Below are 22,880 nucleotides of genomic sequence, written 5' to 3' on the forward strand. Positions count from 1 at the left end.
CAAAGAGTTAAACAGGTACTCTAGGTACTTGCACAGTAGCAGAACATAAAGTTGAGGTGGATCGTTGCTCCTCACTGAATATTGACAGAATTAAAGTCTGATAATGAACTACAGTTCATTTGCATTTATTTGAGATTTTTATGCAGTGTAATGGCATCAAAAGTTTAATGATTCTTCCATATCAATTTATTCTGAATATGACAGCTATATAGATCAAATGATGACAGCAGAAAATATATCTTAAAATTCTGAAGTATGTGAAGGTGAATCTGTACTTGGTACCAGCAACTTGAAAAAAAAATTCTCAATTGTTGAAAGCTAACACTGTGTCAAGAGGTTCTAAATTTCTCAGTTCAGGAGTAAGTATACCAGAGTCATTTGAGGAGGTGACATAAACTTGGGAAGAAAGTTGACAGGCTGAATCTATAAAGTTGTGTATGATGGTGTTAACTGCTTACAGACAGTTTGTTCAAACAATTCAGCCTTAGTGAGATAGGGTAAGTAAAATGAATTAAGCAAACAGACCTTGGCAAGAAGAGACAATACAGGCAGTTTCAAACTAAGGAAGATGAAGCCCTGAAGTTGCTATATGAAATAGTCCATTCTTTATGGAGCTCTACAACACTGTCAGGATAGGATAATATGGGAGATGAATCTTAACAACTCTGAGGCCTGAAACACAATTTGTAAAGAAAGACTGTGTGAGCAACACACTAAGTGTGCTGGAGGACCTCAGTAGGTCAGGATGGGAATAAACAGTCGACATTTTGGTCCGAGACCCTTCTTCACTATCTGCAGAACCTCTTGTCGTCGACGTGTAAGCAATATCTGCTACTAAATAAAAATATTTAATCATTTGAAAATAACAGAACACAAACATGCACACAATTAGGTATAATAATTCGGAGTCACTCAGCCCATTACTTCTGCATCTAATAAGATTCAGGCTGATTTGACTGTAATCTGAGCTCTTTAATGCCATCTATCCATGGCAGCTTTTCGCCAGCTTGCTAATAATTTACCTATCTACTGCAATTCTCCCTCAACAAACCAGGGACTCCTCTTCCATTGCACTCAGTGGAAGAAAATTCCAAAGACTTACAAACATAAAGACTTAAAGAAAAACAGCGCGGGTACAGATAGTTCAGCTTACTAAACCCACACGTATACAAACAAGATGCCAGCATGTCCAGTCGCAGGAACGACTCCAGCTCCAACTAATGATGCATTTGTTACCCTTTATGTCTTTCTTATGATCCCAAGACGCTGCTGGATGTTGAGCACACCAAGTACTGCAAGTCGGCCTCAGTCATGAGTTATTGGTTTGCAGATGAGCTCCACAGCGTGGGCTTATTGCGTTTCGTGTTGTCACCTGCTACAGCCACCCAGGGGAGGCGTCATCGGATTGGATGCATAAGGAAACAAAAGCATGAAGAGTGCACTGATATTCATACAAGACTAAAGGTAGAACCCCGCAGGCCAGCTCTCCCATCGATTTTACTTTTCGATCACAGGAAAATATACTATATTACCCGCATCCAAGATTGGATCAGTGTGAGATGAAAGACAGCTGCATGCTCATTCTGATGGGAATGTGGCTCCAGGATACCACCCCTGAAGCAGCCATCCAGACAGAGGGTTTCGTCTCTCTTCAGCCACAATCTCTGGTTATAATTGCAGTGGAAGTGAATGTATGTATCTGTGCTAATAAGAACTGGTGTGTGAACACTTTGGTAGTGATGACCCACTCTTCACCTATCGTAGAAATTGTAAAGGTGAAGTGTAGGCCCTTCTATTTACCGAGAGAGTTCACTGCGATTGTGATTGTGTCTGTATACATTTCCCACCTGAGCAGGGGAAGCACTGTGTGAGCTCTACAGGGGCATCAGTAACCTGCAAATCACACATCCCAACAGTTTCTTTATTCTTGCAGGCTAATTCAACCATGCTAACTTAAAAGCAGTCCTGCTATCAATCAGTATGTTAACTTTGCTACCAGAGATGAGAATACATCAGAGCTGGTTTATACCAACATCCCTGGTGCATATAAAGCTGCTTCCTGCCCCTACCTTGGATACTCTGACTATACAGAGTCAACCCAGTTCAGAGAGAAATACAGACCTGGCCAGAATGAGCAACCTTCTGGAACCATTTTGAAAACACAGACTGGAAAATGTTCAGGGAGGCAGCTACCTACAACCCTCAAACTAATTTCGATGAAAATGTGAAATATGTGACTGGTTACATGCAGAAGTGCATTAAGACATCACTGTTATTAAATACATCAACGTGAGGGCAAATCAGAAGCCATGGTTATAAGCAGAGGCCCAGCCATGGCTGAGAAGATGCTGCCTTCAGATCAGGAGATAAGACAGCTCTCAGTTCAGCAAGAGCTGCGCTTACCCACGGAAAGCAAAATGGGATTTTTCACAGAGAATATACACCCATTTCTGTGATACTAGAGTGACAGTGACACTTCTCTACCTGAAAGGCTAAATGTCTTTTCAAGTTCAAAGTAAATTTATTATCAAAGTACATATATGTCACCGCACACAACTCTGAGATTCATTTTGGTTTGGGCAATCAGAATAAATACAAGAAAAACAGAACAGACAACATCTAATCTGAAAAAAATAACCATCAAACTGTGCAAATACAAAAAAAGAATAAATAAGCAATAAATATCGAGAACATTAGATGAAGAGTCCTAGAAAGTGAGTTGATAGGTTGTTGGAGCAGTTTAGTGATGGTACAAGTGAACTTGAGTGAAGTTATCCACTATGGTTCAAGAGACTGAGAGTTGAGGGGTAATAACTTTTCCTGAACATGGTGCTGTGAGCCCTGAGGCTCCTCATCATTATCTCTGATGGCAGCAATAAGGAGAGAGCATGATCGGGGTGGTGGGGGTCTCTAATGATGGATGTTGCTTTCCTGTGACAGTGCTCTGTGTAGATATGGTCAGTGGTGAAGAGTGCTTTACCTGTGATGGACTGGGACATATCCACTGCTTTTCATAGGCTTTTCCATACAAGGACATTGGTGTTTCCATACCAGATGGTGATGCAACCACTCAATATACTCTCCAGCACACATCTACAGAAGTTTCTCAAACTGCTAAGTAGAGGCGCTGCAATGCTTTCTTCGTCACTGCAGTTACGTGCTTGGCCCAGGAATGGTCCTCTGAAATGATAATACTGAGGAATTTAAAGTTGCTGATGCTCTCCACCTTTGACCCTCCAATGAGGACTGGTTCATGGACATCCAGTTTGCTCCTTCTGAAGTCAATAACCATCTCCTCGGTCTTACTGACATTGAGCGAGAGGTTGATATTGTGGCACCTCACAGCCAGATTTCCAACCTCACTTTTCTTGGTTTGGTGCATGGAAAGATGTGCCGGCAAGGACAGCCCCTCTTACCCCGAGGGGCAGGCATTCTGTCTGGCTGGCTGCAGCTGATGCGAGGACAACCCTAGCCAGGGACGTCCCATGTAAGGCTGTAGGGCCTGCTAATGAACCTGGTCAGGTGCTGAAGGACTATGCACTCAAGTTACAGAGATTCTAACAGAGATCTTTAACATCACTGTGGAACAATTCAACATGTTTCATGGCATCTATCCTTGTGTCCAAGAAAGTGAGAGTAACGCTGTACAATTTACAGAACTCCCTGCCACCATCCAGCTCTCATCATGCAGGAAGCATTAGTAGCATTTTACTGTTTACTTTTTAACTTGGGTCACAAATGCACCTTATTAATTTACGAGAAGTTATTTTACTTTATGTGTTATGCGTGTGAGTTATAGGTACTGTGTTTGCAGTTGGCCTGGAGGAACGTTGTTTCGCTTGGCAGTGAATGTGTACATGTACAGTTGAATGACAATAAACTTGAACTTGAATTTGAATTTTAAGTCAATGTTGACTGTCAACTATCTATTTACATCAATTCTACATTTGTCACAGTTTATATTCTCCCCAAATTCTCACCAACTACTTTCAAATCTTACCACTTGGGATAATTTACAATGGCCAGTCAACACTCGTGAGTTTGGGATGTGGAAGGAAATAGGAACTCCTGGGGAAAATGTTACATGCTCACTGGGAGAACATGCAAGCTCCACACAGACAGGATCCAAAGTCAGGATGACAGGTCTCTTCTCTGATATAAATAGAAAAATAGATAAACTCTGATTTTTAAATAGCTACACTTAGTCAGGATTACCACATGAGGAAATGTACTCTTCAAATCCTCCAAATTATGTATCAATTAGGTTTTATCTCACTGTACTATCCTCCAGCAGATATAACTACTGGCTATACAGCAACGTCTCCCAGCCACCCAATATTTGAGGTGTGTGTGTCTTGTTTGGTCTTTTATATTTTGAGAATGTGAAAAACATAAATTCTACAATTCTACAGATTGGCAGGTAGGTTTGAAAAAATTTGTTCTGGAAATTTTCTGCAAGTCGTTGTGCAAATGGACTTTACTTGTAGTAATAAAATGGCATTTTGTCTGTAACAAAATGGAATCTGTAATGTACCAAAGTGTTTTACTAATAGTATTTGTTCAACATTTATTTGGTGGACCTTGAGTATATGACTGACTACAGAAAGACAAGCAGATGTGTTACTGGAAGAATGCCATGTACAGGCGAATGGAATGATGGAATGCACCCTGACCTTGAACTGACATGCAATAGCTAACATTTGGGTATAAAGGAGTGACAATGCAGTCTGTTTAACCAAACCTATCACTGGCTATTATGTGGTGATGGTCTTCTATTGCAGCAAGTAAAATAAATGTGTTTATTAGTCTACTAAGTTAATTGTTGATTGTTATAAGACAGTTATAGGTGCATGACAGATATTGCAGGTCCCACCAAGATTACATGTTTAGGTGCAAGAGCAGACCAAGGGGGATTCTGGTGCCCACCTGCTCCTGGGGAAACTCTAACATAGGTGTGATCACCAAAAAGTAAGTTTGTGTTTTGCTCTGTGTGGCCATTTCAGGTGAGTAGAAAATACCAGGTTCTGGCCTGTTTCCATTCTATACACTGTGATCTGAGCTACTGGATGTTGAGTGGATCAGTTTTGCTCTCTGTAATCTCAACCCTTTCGGCAAAGTGACCAGATTATCAATGAATAGATTTGACTGGTAAGAGTGTCAGGGACATCCATGGCAACAGGCACACACCAAATTTGGATGGTAAGTTTCAAGGGCACTGAGATCTGGCATCAGGGATGCAACATTACAGGTAAAATGAGTAAGTCAGAGTGAGATTTGTGGAAACTGAGCTCATAAATTTAATCCCTACAAGGCGCTGTTGTGAACAAAAGAAAGAAAATCGAGTGAGGAAGAGAGACTAGAAGTTGGTAAGAATGGGACAAAAGGAGACCTTCCCTGTCCCAAGTAAGGGGACACCACATAATATATGTTTAATAATTCTGGGAAGGGATTGGTGGAATAATTATGGATGGGGAACCAAGGGGTGTATATCAACTTTAGACAGCAGGAGAATTATGGGCTAAAGCAGAAGAACTGCCCGACTTGGAGACAGGTTTGGAAAAAGCTATTCAGAAACATAAGAGTATTGTCTTGTGTCACAAACCTAGTATTGTGGATTTGGAAACATTAATGAGGGCGTGGTTAGGCCTCAAATTTGAATTTTATGAGATGAAATTCCAGGGCTTTCAGGAACACTGTAACATCGCAGCTAGGACCTGTCACTGTGCTAAATAAAAATGTTTATTTAAATATGCATGATGCATTACATGTGGCCTTTCCTAAAAAAAAAGTTAATTGATCTGAGATTATGGAGACACAGCAAGGTAAAGGTGAATCTATAGAAGAATATACACAGAAAATGGAACAATATTCAGGATCATCGAAAGAGTAGGCTATGGGACCCACAATTAGTTTTTTGGCAAATGGTCTTCAGCACGAATTGCATTATGTCCTTACTGCACGGAAGACAGCATATTAATATCCCAAAACCAGACCCAGTAGAGGTTAACAAAGGAGACCAGGATTTATATCATACCTTTCTACTTTCTCCAGATGTGCCTATAAACTTGCTGTATGTGGAAGGGAATTACTGTGTAAAATGCAAGCTACTATTACTCCCACTCCTGAGGAACTTAATGTGCATATAAGCAGAGAGCCATTGTGAATTATACTATTTCAGTGGTAGTCCACCTATTTTGTTTAAGTATCAATTACTCACTACCCACTTATCAAAGACTTTGGAACATCTTTATGAGACTGCCTTGAAAGCCTCTGGAGACTTCTCTAGATTCTGTTTAGACCTACAATGCGGTAAGTGGTATTGTTATCTTCACCCTACAGCTCTTTATGAATGAGTTGGAAATGACCATTTTATGCAGCAGGAATTGGACCCCTATAATGGTAAGGAAATCGTTCTGTACACTTCTGAAACATATGTGAGTGATTCTGATATTTTCGAGGCAGTGTGACTCACCCATGAGATTCAGTGGACGATATAAGATCAGGAGAACAGTGAACCCACCTAACTCTTGCAGTTTTTCAGAGGTAAGGTGTCAAAGGACCTTGGATCAATGGTCAAGGGCTTGTGAGGACTTCAATGATAGGAAGTCCTGGAAATGACTGGATGGAGTCTGTGGCGATTAGAAGGAGGTAAAGGCTTTTTAAAAATCTCTTCCAGTACATTAGGAGTAGAGGCAACCTTTCAATGGAAAGTTGTAGGAGGATTATTGTTCGGTGCTGGTGAGGAACCTTTACTCTCCGATGCCATACAGCAGATTTGGGCCCTCCAGCCAAATGAAACAGATAAGATGTTCACAGCTGAGCTGCATAAAGTGACCGTTGACCCAAATACACTGCTGCCCTGCAGGGCACGGTACCCTCTTCCCCCAGTGGCGGAAGAAGGGATTAATAGACCACATAAATCAAACATTATATACCCCTGGTTTATTGTAAGCTATAAATCAAGTTTGTGAACAATGGATGATATGTATTTTACAAAACCCAGGGAAACGAGTGAAGGTGGAAGCATCTTATACATCGCACTTGGAAGACTGGTTCGTACATTTACAGATGGATTTTATAGAATTACCTCCATGTGAAGGATATAAATATGTATCAGTCATAATTGATGTTTTTATGATAGGTTGAATCATTTCCCTGTGGAAGGAATGATGCGATTACAGTAGCTAAATGGTTATTGAAGGAAATCATCCCAAATTTCGGGATCCCTTGGAAACTGTCTGGTGACAATGATACCCACTTACTGCAAAGGTAACAAAAGAAGTATGTAAGGCCTTATAGATTGACCAATTTTAGTTACCATCCCCAGTCAGCAGGCTTAGCAGAAAGGATGATGGAACAATTAAGAGCAAGTTCAGTAAAATGTGTGAGTGATTAAAAGTTAACGAGGCAAGTAAAGTAATTTACTGTTCGAAAGAAATGTCACACATGCGATAAACTACAAAAACATGATGAAGAGAGTGAAAAGTCTAAAGAGCAAACCTTTGCACTAATTGAACGAGCGAAAGAACACTGTATTGTGTTAATCCCTTCTGCAGCCTCCAGGGGAAGTGGGTACTGTGCCCTGCAGGGCTGCAATGTATTTGGATTGATGGTCACTTTATGTGACTCAGCTGCGAACACAGCATATTGTAGTTCAATCAATATGCTTTGTATGAAGTGATGCTACTGCTAGTACCCCACCCTGGTAAACATCTGCATCTGCAGCTCCACCCAAGGAATTACAGCTCAGATCGAACAGGCTCCCTGAACAGTGCCACCATCTGAACTTACAGTACCTCAGAAGCCGCGACACCATCTGAAACCTGAGGAATTACAGGATGGACATGACACAGACTCTACTGCGGCCCTTGTGACTAATGTGAGAATGACAGTGATGAAACTAAAATTTTGACAGCAATGTCAGATGAAGCTGTTGCTAACTAATGTATTGACAAGCTAATGGCAGATCAATCAACTATTTCCTAAATTGCTCTACAATCTGCTGAAGGACAAGAAGTGCTCAGGGAAACCTTTGACTATTAAGGAAGAACAACTGAACTCATTTTAAACTTGAGATGTGACATTGTGTACTCCACCTGCATTATGATAATCCACCCAGTGCATCAATAAGAAACACATGATAGCAGTCTTAATTCAAGAACACGTTAGTTATTGGTTTGCCAAAGATTTGAGTCTGTACACTGATTGTAACGATTCCCTCAATGATTGAGAGAGGGAATCTAATTGTTGCTCCTGACACCAAAATGCTGGCATCAGGTAACATGTCACTACAACTGGAAGGGCAAGCCCTTATCTGGGAAGCATTTTATGTTACTTGTACAGTACTGACAAATCCCAGTCCTCCCTATCTGCTGAATGGCACTTATTGGGTAGGTGGTTACCAGACCTGCCCCTGATGCAGGGCGTGTCCCCGAGTATGTGCAGAGAGCCATGGCCCTGGAAGGGCTGCCGTAATCTTGCCACGTGCAACACTTGTTGTCAGTACTTCACCACCTCTGGTCTGGTGGCACCACAGGTCCATAACTGAGGTGGAGAGATTCTGGATGATTGCTTTTCCTGAATAAGGGACTGTGAGTTTGCCCCTGGAACTGGTAAATTAGGCATTGGCTTTAGAGAAAGTTAGTGAATGAAAATGCATATGCCTTTGATCAAACCCAACAAGCAATAACTGAGTTGTTGGCAGAACTGATGGCTATTCATACAGTAGCATTAGAGAACAGAATGTCTTTGGATTTTATTCTATCAGAAAAAGGGGCACTTGTGTTGCTGTACTTACATACCTGATGAATCAGAAAATAAAACAGAATTGGTAAATCACACATAAGAAGCTACCAGAGAGATTAATAAAGTAGGGGATCAGTATCACAAATATTACGCTCTGATAGCAGGGTGGTGGACATTTGGGCACAGGGCAACTACTCTGCATTATGGTATAGCTATTAGTAATGTAATAATGGCTGTTAATCATTTTTTTGTGAAATAATAGTGCAAAGGAAAGGATATTAAGGAAAGTAAAGGGTACTCGTTGAAAAGGGAATTTTGGGTAGGGATTTGAAACTGTATCATTGCTTTATATACATAGATATGCACATTTCAATTATTGTATTTGGTGAAATGTAGTGTTGTCATGAAATGACAAAAAGGAGGAAATGTGGAAGTGTTCTTGTAGTAACAAAATGGAACCTGTATTGTACCTGAATGTTTTGCTAGCAGTGTTTGTGCAACATTATGTGAAGACAAGCATTACTCAAAGAATGCCAAGTACATTGATTAAGTGAATGCACCCTGACCTTGAACTGATGTGCAGTAGCTAACACTTGGGTATAAAAGAGTGACTGTGCAGTCTGTTTTTTGAAGCTATCACCAGCTCCTGTGCAGTGATGGTCTTCCCTTGCAGCAAGTACAATAACCATGCATATGTTTAATCCACTTTGAGTTAATTGTTGTTTGTTATAAGATGTAGTGGAAAGTTGCTCAATATTATACTATTGATAGGTGGCTCATGTTATATTTATAATGGTCATGCAAAACAAATCTTTGCAGAGCTTGCGTAAATTCACAATCTCTGTTTGTATTTCATTTTAACAGCTGTAAGTCCTCTTGTATCTGATAGTCTCATGATCAATGACTCTTTGTCACCATGTAATACTGGCATCAGATGTGCAAGTTTGCACTTAGCAATGGTACACTTAAAATGAAGATTCCTAGTGAAGCAGTGATTGCTTGGTTTCAGTCCTCTTCAGTATATTGTTCCTTTCTCCAGCTCCTCATCAGTCTTCGGATATTGGGAAATATACATTGAATACAATGTTCAAAGTGCAAGATTAAAGTTGCACAAAGACCCCTATAACGCACTGAAAAATCAAGTAGAAAAGTCAAAATAGAGAAATTTCCTTGAACAAGGTAGCTGTTCAATGTTGCTGTAAGTGTTTTCCTTAAGGAACAGCTCATGGATACAATAAGTTATTGAAAGATAAATAATACGCTAAAGCAGCTTTTACATTAACTTATGCTCCTATAGCTAATATATCAAAGTCAGTACATCAACAGTGTGTGTACTACTGATGATACTACATAATTCATCTGAAAGACATTTGCCTCCTTTAGTATCTGCTTTAGTGATCATTAATGGAGAATGTGTGGAGCAGGTTAAGACCTACAAGTATCTGGGAGTACAGTTAGATGAGAAGCTAGACTGGACTGCCAACACAGATGCCTTGTGCAGGAAGGCACAGAGTCGACAGTACTTCCTTAGAAGGTTGGCGTCATTCAATGTCTGTAGTGAGATGCTGAAGATGTTCTATAGGTCACTTGTGGAGAGCGCCCTCTTCTTTGTGGTGGCGTGTTGGGGAGGCAGCATTAAGAAGAGGGACGCCTCACGTCTTAATAAGCTGGTAAGGAAGGCGGGCTCTGTTGTGGGCAAAGTACTGGAGAGTATAACATCGGTAGCTGAGCGAAGGGTGCTGAGTAGGCTACGGTCAATTATGGAAAACCCTGAACATCCTCTACATAGCACCATCCAGAGACAGAGAAGCAGTTTCAGCGACAGGTTGCTATCGATGCAATGCTCCTCAGACAGGATGAAGAGGTCAATACTCCCCAATGCCATTAGGCTTTACAATTCAACCGCCAGGAGTAAGATATGTTAAAGTGCCGGGGTTGATTGTATTTAATGTATCTAAGTAAACTACTTAAGAACTTTTTAAAAGCTATTATTAATGCTTTTTGTGAGAGTGATTTAGATGCATATCATATTTTTACTGAGTAATTTATGTAATTAGTTTTGCTAAAACAAGTGTATGGGACACTGGAAAAAATGTTGAATTTCCCCATGGGGATGAATAAAGTATCTATCTATCTATCTATCAATATTATCTCATGTCCATGGTCAAATGATCATCCCAAGGCCTTTTCTTAATTTTTGTATTTTGAAGATTTTTAATCTTTTTAAAAGTCTTTTTTTATAAGACTACAATTATCACACTTCTTCCTTTTTGCAACAGAGCAATGTAAGTCTCTATCCTAAAAATGAACAAGCAAGGGATCCTTTCTACCAATAACTTCAAGCAAGGCTATGCAAAGAAAACTAGCAGATTGATGTCCACATTTCCTGAATGGAACATCAACACTTTCACTTTTACTGACCATAAAAATAAATGTCACATCACACTCCTGAACAAAACATCAATTATCATCCTTATGAAGTACGCTGCTTGCCTGGTTTAGTTTAGATTTGGAATTATTTTGAAATACTTCATTTTATGCAAGCTAACCACTGCAGTGGTTCCAGAAGGCAGCTCTCCACCACCTTTTCATGGACAATTAAATGCTGGCTGAGCATGCAAAGCCCACACTCCTCAAATGAATAAAAAAGCCCCAAATTGATCGCAATGTCACTGGCTTAGAACTGTGACAAAAAGAGATGACAGAGTCTGCAGTTCAAAATACTAGCCAATGCTTTGTTTATGATGCTTCTAAAGGCCAAACAACCTGCATGTAGCATTTCAGAAATTTTCATTCCTGAGTAAAATGATATTTTGTTTATTCTGAACTCAATTACAGACTCAATCATAGGAAGGCTCTTTGGACTATCGAGGCTCACTGAGAGAACTAGCAAAATAATCACATCTTTGTTCTTTCTCCTGCAGTCTGACAGGCTCTACCTTTCAAGAGTTTACCCAATTCCATTTTGAAAATTACAATTGAATCTGCTTTTATCAGCCTTGCTGCCAGTGCTTTCCGAATTATAGCATTTAGATGTGCAAAAAAAATTCCTTGCCCCCTCCTCAGATCAATTAATCAATTATCTTAAACCTATGACCCCATTCATTAAGTCAGCTACCAGCATATTAATAGCATTAAAATACACAATTATATTTGCCTTTGATGCTCATAATGTTGAGAATAGCAATCCGAGCTCCTTCAGTCTGGTGTAATGGTCAAAGCAAAGCACTACAGACAGTACTTCATCATCAGACACTTTATTGTTAGACGCAATGCATTTCATCACCTACCATCTGCAATAATAGTTGGAAAGCTGACTGTGTTCATTCTATGAACCCATTTTCTTCTTAGCTGGAAAGATTTGCTGGAATACATTTGTTGTTGAGTGTAAAATTCATCCACAGTTACAAGTGCAAAATATGCAATCACTTTGTGTATGATAGAATGTGTATTGCATCTGCTTTCAAGATTCAGTTCCAATGAAGTTCATGGCAGGAAATTCTAGAAATAGCATGATGCTGCTGCTACTGTGAAGATTTGTCAAAAGCTGGCAAGGAAGACTTTCTGCTCATATCCACGACTATCTATTCCAACAACCATAGCCACTACCGCTTTAGGATGATGGACACTTTTGGTTGTCAAAGCCATAGTATTTAATGTGGAAAACTCCCACACAGAAATTATAAAGATGTTGATTTTTGTTTTGTTTTAAATGATGGACAATTGGAACATAGTTTATTCTGCAAAAATAAATAAATGGTACTAAGTTTGGCCATATGATAATACAAATGCTTCTGAGTTACACTGACAATAATTTGTATTTATATAATGACTTTTACCACAGCATTGCACTAGATAATCTTCTCAACTGATCACCAGTAATTGGAATCACTGAACTCATTATCCTACTCTTTAGGTCAGTGTGTCATGTAATGAAAGCATGAAGTTTGTGATGATGCCAATTTTGGTATCACTTATTTATTGTTTGTGATGGAGACACTCTGGCATGCCTTTGACATTGGGCATAAATGCTTTGTTTTAAGATCCTCCTTTTCCCACTTACCCAATATTACACACGGGCAGTAACAAGCACCTCTAATCCCTTTGTACTAACTTATTTTCACCAAAAATAGAAACAAGACTGAGAATATTGACAAGTAGTTTCCTTGGCAATCACCCATGAAATTGGTAAGTGACATTGCTGACACATGCAAAAAAAAACAGTCACAAGGCACTTAACATTTGATGATGATGTGTAAGCAGACCTTGAGTTGACAAGGGGCCTGAGTTCAGCAAAGTCAGTGAGGTTTATTCCATTATTGTAGAGAGAGAAACAAATGCAAGGCAGATTGAGTGGATTGCTAAGAACTGCCCCAAAGTGCTTTGCAGGAGTATTATTACATAAAATTCAATTCTGAGTGAATAGGAGAAAGCAGAAGAGATAGCCAGAAGTTTAATGAGAGGGGTAGGCTTTTAGAAGTGTTTTAAAGAGCATAAGAGATAGGGAGTCAGTGAAAGTTAGACAGTGAATTCCAGAACGTAGGGTCTTTGTAGCCAAAGAGTCAGTCACCCATATTGGAGTGATAGCAATGAGAAAGAGTCATTGTGCTTTAGCACCATAAAGCATGAGAACAGGCCTTTTAACCTGACTCATTCATGTTGATGTACTACCTATCTCTGCTTACATTTGGCCCATAGCCCTCTAAACCTCTTCTATCCATGTACTTATCTAGATGGCTTTCAAATCTTGCTAATGTGCCTACATCAACCACTATTTCTGGCAGCTCATTCAAAAACTGCACCACCCTTGGTACAAAAAAGCTGTTCATGATGTCACTTTTAAATCTCTCACATCTGATCTTAAACAAATCCCCTCCTTAGAAAAATGCTGTGTGTTTTTATCCTGTCTGCATTCCTCAGGATCTAATAAACCTCTGTCAGGTCACCACCCAATATCCTATGTTCCAGGAAATGAAGTCCTGGTCTATACAACCTCTCCTAGTACCTCAGGCCCCCAACTTTATGGACTCTTGCAAGGTCTTTGACTAGGTCCTTCGAGATATTGTGTTTTCATAGATTGGGTCAGGGTAGGACATAAATATCTCACGTTTATCTGGATTAAAAGCCCTTTATTTGCAAGCCCTCCACCCACACATCTAGTTGATCAAGATCCCTCTGTAATTGTTCATAATCTTCTCCCATTTTCTTTGGCTCCACACACAGATGTCTATGTGGATCTTTAAGAGGCTTATCACTAGGAGGAGGTGCAGTGTTGCACTCTCTCAATAGGTCTATAAAAATTGATAAAGGAAGCTTTCTTTGACACATTTCATAAATTACAAATAGCATAAGCCATTACTGGACAAATTTAGATAATGAGGATTAAGGTCAAGAGGGGAGTCTCAAGCAAAGACAAGTATTTTCAAGTAGTCTCATTGTGGGGTGGATGATCTGCTAAGTGAATGCCATGAGTTTGGAGCTGGATATGCTCCAGTTCAGATTGAATCGGAAAAGACGAACCAGGCGAGCATTAGACATGAGTTTAGATATAACAGAAGATTTGATGTAGAAGGCAAGCTAAGATGGGACAATGTTGGAAGACGGTATTGTGATGGAAACAAATGGAGCGTATCTGTGGTTAGACATTCGTCTGAAATCAAACACAATACAGGACAAGCATTGGGGCATTGTCTGGGAAAAGGACAGACCCCAAAGGCAAGGGAATATAGTTTGTTCTAGGTTGGGTAAGATTTTTGCTCATATAGTCCTGAGTGCCAAACAAGCAAGATCATCCCTATAAAGGCAGTGCACCAAGCAAAAGCAGAAGCAATAGGGCACAGCCAAGCTTCATTCACAAATGTGCAGATACAGACACTTTTGGATGCTGTTGTCTATGATCAACATACAAAGGAGAAATGGAAAAGTGCTCAAAATGATTGAAACAAGAGATCAACATGTCAGCCTTGCTGAGAAGATAGCACTTTATGAAAGATTATGTAAGATACAGGTTCCACCACAGTCTGATAACTGTTCTTGTCTTCTATCTTCAATGGAGGACTGAAGTCCGGGATATGCTTGCTTTTATAGGAGTTTTGAAACTGAGCACTTGTTTGCCTTCAGCTGAACCATGGATATTGCAAGGTACTACTTCAGTAAAACCCTAAGCCATTATTTTTGGCATCCTGGCCAATATTTATTTCTCAGCCAATATGAATATCATTAAAACTTGAATACAAATGTAAGACTGGCATTTCAATGCAGAACTGAAGATGTGCTGGACTGCTGCAAATGGTCTCTTTGTTCTTTATACAGAATTAATAAAGCAGCTTTGAATTTTGAAAGCTTCTGCTTGCACATTTAAAGTGAGTGACATTGGAAGCATTTCTATCCCATTATCTAACCCTCATTTCACTGCTGAACATTAAGTCTTCAAGCATGCAGATTAGATACTGTATTTCCCTACATTATAACAGTATTTGTTTTTAATGTCCTTGGGGACTTCTTGAGACTCTGCAAATGTCATTTTATTTTAATTATCTGTTATATGTTTAAATATTAATTGCATAATGTAATTCATTAAAGTGAAACGACTTGGCGTTATTAATAGGTGTGATAAGCAGCTGCCTGACAGGGCCCTCCATCCAGAATGGCTCACCATTGTCTTTACCTAGGGCTGAATGTCAATAGCCTAGCTTTTGCTGGCCTCTACAGCTGGCACTCTGTCACTGGCTAGACCTTGCCACCTGGAGTGGCATCGTAGCCTCGTCACACTGCCACATAATGCCAGCAACCTGAGTCAATCTTGACTTTTGTTACTGCTTGTGTGTAGTTTACTCTGTGTGTCCTATTTCCTCAAACTTGCCAAATACTTACATATAAGCAAGTTGTCCCTAGTGTGTAGTTGATTCAGGGAGAGTTATGGGGATCTGGGGAAAATAGAGGACAATGAACATTAATGGGTGGCTCCTCTCTGGCATCCAAGCACTTGATGGAATGAAGTGGCCTCCTGTGAAACATGGAATTTAGAAATGATCGGAAGATGGTCTAGGAAAGCATTTTGTTTCAGAAAACACTGGATTTAGCCAAAAGAAATAATATACAAGGACATGGAAGGAAGATAATTTCCATTTCCCTGGCACACATGGAAAGACCTGTTTCTATGTTATTGTTGGAATCCATTGAATCTTACAGTTTTTATCAGGTATTAGTTAAATTAACGCAAGACTAAAATTGTAGGTTTAATCATATTTTCTTTCTTACGGCTATAATTTGTAATTTTAACTATTTTAATCGCTAACAAACTCATGTAATTTGTAAACATGAGGAAATCTGCAGATGCTGGAAATCCAAACAACATACACTAAAAGCTGGAGGAATGCACCAAGACAGGTAGCATCTATGGAAAAGAGTGAATAGTGAATGTTCTGGACTGAGACCCTTCATCAGAACTGCAGAAAAAATGAGAAATCAGTGTAAGAAGGTGAGGGGAGGGGAGGGGAGGAAGAAATACAAGGTAGTAGGTGAAAGGTGAAACTGGGAGCAGGAGAGGGGTGTTGTAAGTAGCTGGTCAGTAAATTGAAAAAAGAGATAAGAGGCTGGCGAATGGGGGAATCTGATAGAAGACAGAAGGCCATGGGAGAAAGTAAAGGAGGAGGAGCACCTGAGGTAGATGGTGAAGATAAGGTGAGTGAGGGAAAAGGGAAAGGGGAATGGTGAAGGAGAGGGGTGTGCCATTACTGGAAGTTCAAGAAATTGATGGTTATGCCATCATGTAGGGGGCTGCCCAGACGGAATGTAAGGTGTTGCTTTTCTGACCTGAGTGTGGCCTCATCGTGTCAGTAGAGGAGACAATAGACTGATGTGTTGGAGTGGGAGTGGGAAGTGGAATTAAAATGGGTGGCCACTGGGAGATCCTGCTTTTTCTGGCAGACGGAGTTTAGGTGCTCAGGGAAGTGGCCTCCAAATCTACTTCAGATCTCACCGATATATAGGCAGTCACACCGGGAGCGCTGGATATAGTAGACCTGGAATTTCAAATCTAGTGTCTGACTCAGAGGATTACCTGAGAGGGAGTTCTCCAACATAATGCAGGGAAATCCCAACCTGTTTGGGCCCTGTGGATCGGCTCCACAGGGAGTCCATTGATGTGGATGACTGATCCATTGTGTTCCCTTAGTATATCCTGGACTGAGAGCAAGACCACAAGTCTCGGATTTAATTCTGACTGAAAAGCCGACCAATGTTCATTTAGAAGCAGTGTCAAAGCAAGTACGGTAGGTTTCAGTTGAATATGCTTCTGTGTTTTCATCTACTCCATGTCAATTTAAATGTTGTTCTGGCATTGTTCTTCTCAACAAATTTCTCTGAATCCAGTGTTTTCTCTGCAGTCAAGTGCATTTCCTAGCCAATGTGGGTGAAGCCCATGACAGCAAAACGATTAAATAATGAACAAAGAAAGCCAATTAACAGGTCAATAAACTGTTGCGACAAGCTGAATTGTACGTGCATATATTTCGTCTGATCCTTTACCTTGCTCTTTTGCTCCTGTTGTGATCGCAGTCACAGCCTAAAGTTAACATTATGGATTATGTTATCAGCAGTGAAGCAATGTTGCTCTTTTCTGACCTCGAAGAAAGGAACCAGCAACCTCTGTAGCCTGGATATAAGTGGAGGACATTTAATCGCTGAAGTAGCTTCCTGATTTATACTTTAAGCAATATTAAATAATTCCTCAAGTTGCTGTCACTTTCATGGTGTCATGACAGCAATTTCTGACAGTTTTATGTACTTTATACAGTATACAGAAAACTAATACTTGATACTGAATGATGAGTGGGTGGAATTGATTGCGAAGATAATGGTTTCATTAATGGACTTAAAAGCCAAATTGAAATAACCCTCATGTAGTACTTTTTGCTTAATCCTTCTGTGAATGCTAGCTACACAACTTTGTCTGCACTTCTCAATGTTCTCTTGATAGTAAAACTCTTCGGGTTAAATGGAAGTTGTGAAAGGCATTATGAGCTTTACTCCTTAACCTTATATAAAATTTTGAAGTTCTGACCTGTTGAAATACGGAAGTCTTTCGTTTATCGCAATCATTCTTCAATGAAATGCTGTGTATAACCTCCTCCTCCAGACTGAATGTTTCTGATGTTCCTTCCAAACTCTTTTGGATTTACTCTGCAATAAGCTGATTTGCATGCAATAAGAAGTCATTGAGCTCAAACCACTAAGAGGATCACTGGAGTCCCTCTCCTCCCTATTTGTGATTTTGCAGATGAAGGGCCTGCAGAACTGTTGAGGATGCCTACCATCCATACGATAACCTCTTTAACTAACTACCATCAGGAAGGTGGTAGAGAAGCATCAGGATTAAAGCTGTCAGGCTGGGTAATGAATACCCTTCCACCTCTGAAGTCCCGTCGCTAGAGCAGTGGGCTGTTTACGGTTTCCCTGTGTTGCACATTATGTGCATTTTCAATTATATTTTACTTAACTTAATTATGGCAATATTCTTGTTAAGTGCTGTATGTGATAGATGTTTTGTTGGTGGCCCATAGTCTGGAGGAACATTGTTTCACTTGGTTGTATATTTATTCAGTCAGTGTGACAATAAATTTGAACTTGATCTTGAACTTGAAAATTCTGCCCTGATCACATTAAGGAAACAATTCCTGAACCATGGAGGTTCAGTATTCCAGGGTGAAGAAAAACAATCAGTCACAATAAAGCTGTCCATTCAGGTGCTCCTTGGTGCAAGTCATAGTGCTACTTTCACATTCTCTGCAGTAAATTCCAAAATGTTTTACAGCAAACAAACTGAACGCAGCAGGCCAGGCAGCATCTATATGGAGAAGCACTGTCGACATTTCGGGCCTGCTGCGTTCCACCAGCATTTTGTGTGTGTTGCTTGAATTTCCAGCATCTGCAGATTTCCTTCTGTTTGCTACAGCAATGTAGCAAATGTTTGTTCTCCCACAAAGAGTGACTATGGAAGCTTGCTATTATTCTAGTAAAGTAATCTCATCCATTGTTAAGTTTTCCAATAACTTAATTCAGTCATCTGATCTATTGTCTCGATTAGGCTGCTTGTTTTAATAATTAAAAATGAATCTGCTATTTTTATGTTGTTGAGAATAATAAGATCTGATAAGGATGAGATAATCTATTTTACTGAATGTTGACTGAGGAAAAATAGTTACCAAACCACCAGAGAAATTTCTCCTGCTCTTCCTCAAGAGTGCTTCAGTTTAATATTCTGTCAGAATGGGAGGATTGGGTTTCCCTTTCCTGGTTACTGAAGATCATCTAGAAATAAAAACTTCACCGAGGTCTGATGACTAAGAATACATAACAGCCAATGAGATATCAATGGGACATCAGCCAGTTTGCACATAACAAGATAAAACTGGGCAGATAATCTTAGTGCTGTTGGTCCAGAGATAAACATTGGGTTTATTATAAATCTTCGTTCTAGTAGCTTAATTTCTATTCAACTGAGAGGGACAAACAAATCTCATTTAGATTATGGACTGCACTGTTAATAGTATTTTATGTCCTTGATAAAGCACAGATGTGCCAAACAGATTCTGTGCTTAATCCCTGGATTGTGTTCTGACCCTGTAATTTTCTAACTCAGAATAAAGCCTGTTATCACTAATTGACTGTCAATACCTACACATAGGTAAAACCCATTGTGGGAAAATGCCAGATAATATATACCTATGAAAATAGACACTGACACAGAGTTAAAATATTTTACAGTCTCAAAATGAGTGCGGTCTATTACATTAGCTTTTGTATTTAGAGATGGTGCCAGCAAACAATGTTGCAATGGTCAATGAAATGTTTTTTTTTACACTTCTTTTACATCTTCTTTTTCTTTTAAATGGGGTACTGATAGTGTTGGAACTTGTGATCTACTGTTTGATGGTGAGTTTTTTGGACTGATTGAGCAATCTGGCACTTTGCTGTATTGTAGAAAGTTCTGGGAGGTGAGCAGCCTCAAGGCCAAGGAATTCAGAGACAGGGCATGAGCCCATGATTGAGTCCATTTCTCACCGAACATGTCAATCAAAGTGTTGAGTAAGATTGAAATCAGTGAGGCAAGTATGGAAGGCAAGTGAGTGATCATCACTGTCTACCAGCCTCTATCCCGCTGCTGCCAGAGGAAGGTGTCTGTCTGTGATGGTCCTTCTCTTCCTCTCGATTGCTGCTCCCAAGGAAAGGTCTAGACACTAGACACTAGAATACTACAGCACAGTACAGGCCCTTTGGTCCTTGATGTTGTGCTGACCCATATATTCCTTAAAAAAAAGTACTAAACCCACACTACCCCGTAACCCTCTATTTTTCTTTCATCCATGTGCCTGTCCAAGAGGCTTTTAAATACCCCTAATGTTTTAGCCTCCACCACCATCCCTGGCAAGTCATTCCAGGCACCCACAACCCTCTGTGTAAAAAACTTACCCTGATGTCTCTCCTAAACTACCCCTCCCCTTAACTTTGTACATATGCCCTCTGATGTTTGCTATTCGTGCCCTGGGAAACAGCTACTGGCTATCCACCCTATCTATGCCTCTCATAATCTTGTAGGCCTCTGTCAAGTCCTCTCTCATCCTTCTATGCTCCAAAGAGAAATCTCCCAGGTCTGAAAACCTTGCCACAGAAGACTTGTTTTCTAGTCCAGGCAACATCCTGGTAAATCTCCTCTGCACCCTCTCTAAAGCTTCCACATCCTTCCTATAATGAGGTGACCAGAATTGAACATAATACTCTAAGTGCGGTCTCACCAGAGATTTGTAGAGTTCCAACATGACCTCTCTACTCTTGAACTCAATCCCCCTATTAATGAAGTCTAGCATCCCATTGGCCTCTTAAATACTCTATCAACCTGTGCAGCGACCTTGAGGGATGCATGGATTTGAACCCCAAGGTCCCTTTGTTCATCCACACTCTTAAGTAACTGACCATTAACCTTGTACTCAGCCTTCCGGTCCCTGCGTTTGAATGGCCTGTATCCTTCCTTTGACTCTGTCAGAGGATAGTACCGACGTTTTGGGTCTGTGGTTTGTGGATTCGACTTTAGCTCCTTTTTCTGCTGCTATTTTGTTATCTTGGGCAACTTTGAATTGGGGCAGCCTGCAGGTAATGAACACTGGGCTGCACGGAATATGGATTCTGTGTTTTCACTTGTTCTTTCTTGTTACCATTTGCGCAATTTGTTTTTTTTTTGCCGGGGGGGGGGGGTTTGATGTTCTTATTGACATTTGTGTTATTTGTTTTCTTTTGCGTGTGGAGGGCTTGATATTTTTGTTTGAATGGTTTCCATGGTTTTCTTTGTTTCATGGCTGTTTACAGAGAAGACAAATCTCAGGCTTGTAGAGTGCATACATACTTTGTTAATAAATGTACTTTCAATCCTTTGAATTTAAACTGATCGTGCAATTTATGTTGTTATCTCTGGTAGTATAAGGACTGTACTGCCAATATCAAGCCAAAAGTCATTGATGGACATACAGATTCTATTTCCCTGGTTGTGATCAGTTTGAATCTTGCTAATTCTCATTGTGGAACCAGAGGGGAGATATGAAGATTTATTTTTCATTCACTGCTATCGAGAGTTGCTATCTGGTTAGCACTGCTTGAACGGATGATATAAGCAGCTTCAACGGTAAATCTCATAAGGGAATTGGATATATAATTGAAAAAGTAAAAACTAAATAGGGATTTGAAGTGCAGTGGGACAAGCTGGGTAGTTCTTTTACACCAAGCTAGTTAAGAGATGATGGGCTGAACAATTGTGTTCTGTGCTATTAAATTTTATGATTCCAGAAATATTTTATTGTTAATACTGCATTGTATTAAATGTAGATATCACCATTGCTTCCACATACAAGATGTTGGTTGGGAAAACATAACAGCTGGTTCACAAAAAATGCTCTCTTTAATTTCATGGCCAGCTTCTAGATTTCTGTTAACATGCTCTAATTGGATTTAACTGGTGTTCAAGTGATAATCTGATTTTTCAAATATATATGCTGTAATATTTGCTTATGTGGAATTTGAAGCAGCATGTTAAATTAGTTAGATTACCAAACATTTTCTGCAAAATAAAACTTATGACTTATCAAGATTATTTAATTCCACAATTTCTTCTTTCTCCTATTACTCCATAGTTAAAAAAGATCTAAATCATACAGTATTAATGCATACTATCCAGCTCTCTTTCAAAGGTCCAACTAAACAGAAATGACTTCCTGAAATAGTTTATTCTGCATGTCTGCTATCCTGACCAAGCTCATTTTAGCTATAGCTAGCTCCTCTTCTGTGCCAGTTCCTTATGACACTCAATTCTTCCAGTTTTCAAATAATTATCTATCATCACATTAAGTATATCTAATGATCTGGCCCCCACCACCCTCTGGAGCAGAGAATTCCAAAGATTCATCCCATGAAAGAAGATATTTCTACTTAATCTTAGTTTAAAATATCTGGCACCTTATCTTGTAACCATGGCTCCTTGTTTGTGGCTCTCCACTAGTGGAAACACCTTAACATTTACCCTACCGAAGTTCCTTAAGATTTCAAATGTTTAAACAAGGTTGCCCCTCATTCTTCTAAGCATCAGAGAATACAGACCCAAATATACTTTTTAGTCCCTCTAAGCAGGACAACCCTCTCATACCAGGACATAAGAGTGGTGAATTTCATTTGGACTTTCATTTCTCTGGAGAGTAAATTCATCATAAGCTGACACCCACATGGTATCTACTACAGTGATGGAGGCATGGGGCACTGCAGACACTCTTCATCTGAACTGAATGACAGTCCAGTGCTCTTCACAGACACTGCTCAACCACTGAATTCCCCCAGCATCTTCATTTAATACCTACAGAGACCATAGACAGGCTACTCACATCTTGCAATCATCTATGGAGATTGTGGCCAATACCAGAAACAAACACAGGCTCACAGTTTCACAACACTGGGCTGCCACAAATGTCACCTCTTACACTCTTAGACTCCACTGATGAGCCGAATACTCTGGTTTGATTGACACAGATGTCTACTCATTAATATGGACAATCAATGGAAGCTTAGAGTTCAGCCCTTTCCAGTGGTTCCCAGTG

General features: G+C 39.9%; 1 protein-coding gene across 2 annotated transcripts in view; it reads right to left on the reverse strand.

Annotated features, from left to right (window-relative positions):
• Positions 1-22,880, reverse strand: part of LOC140729171 (leucine-rich repeat and immunoglobulin-like domain-containing nogo receptor-interacting protein 2) — a 777,920-nt gene that overhangs the window by 315,660 nt on the left and 439,380 nt on the right. The window lies entirely within an intron of this gene.

This window comes from Hemitrygon akajei, chromosome 6 (genome assembly GCF_048418815.1).
Source record: "Hemitrygon akajei chromosome 6, sHemAka1.3, whole genome shotgun sequence".
In the NCBI taxonomy this organism is placed as follows: Eukaryota; Metazoa; Chordata; class Chondrichthyes; order Myliobatiformes; family Dasyatidae; genus Hemitrygon; species Hemitrygon akajei.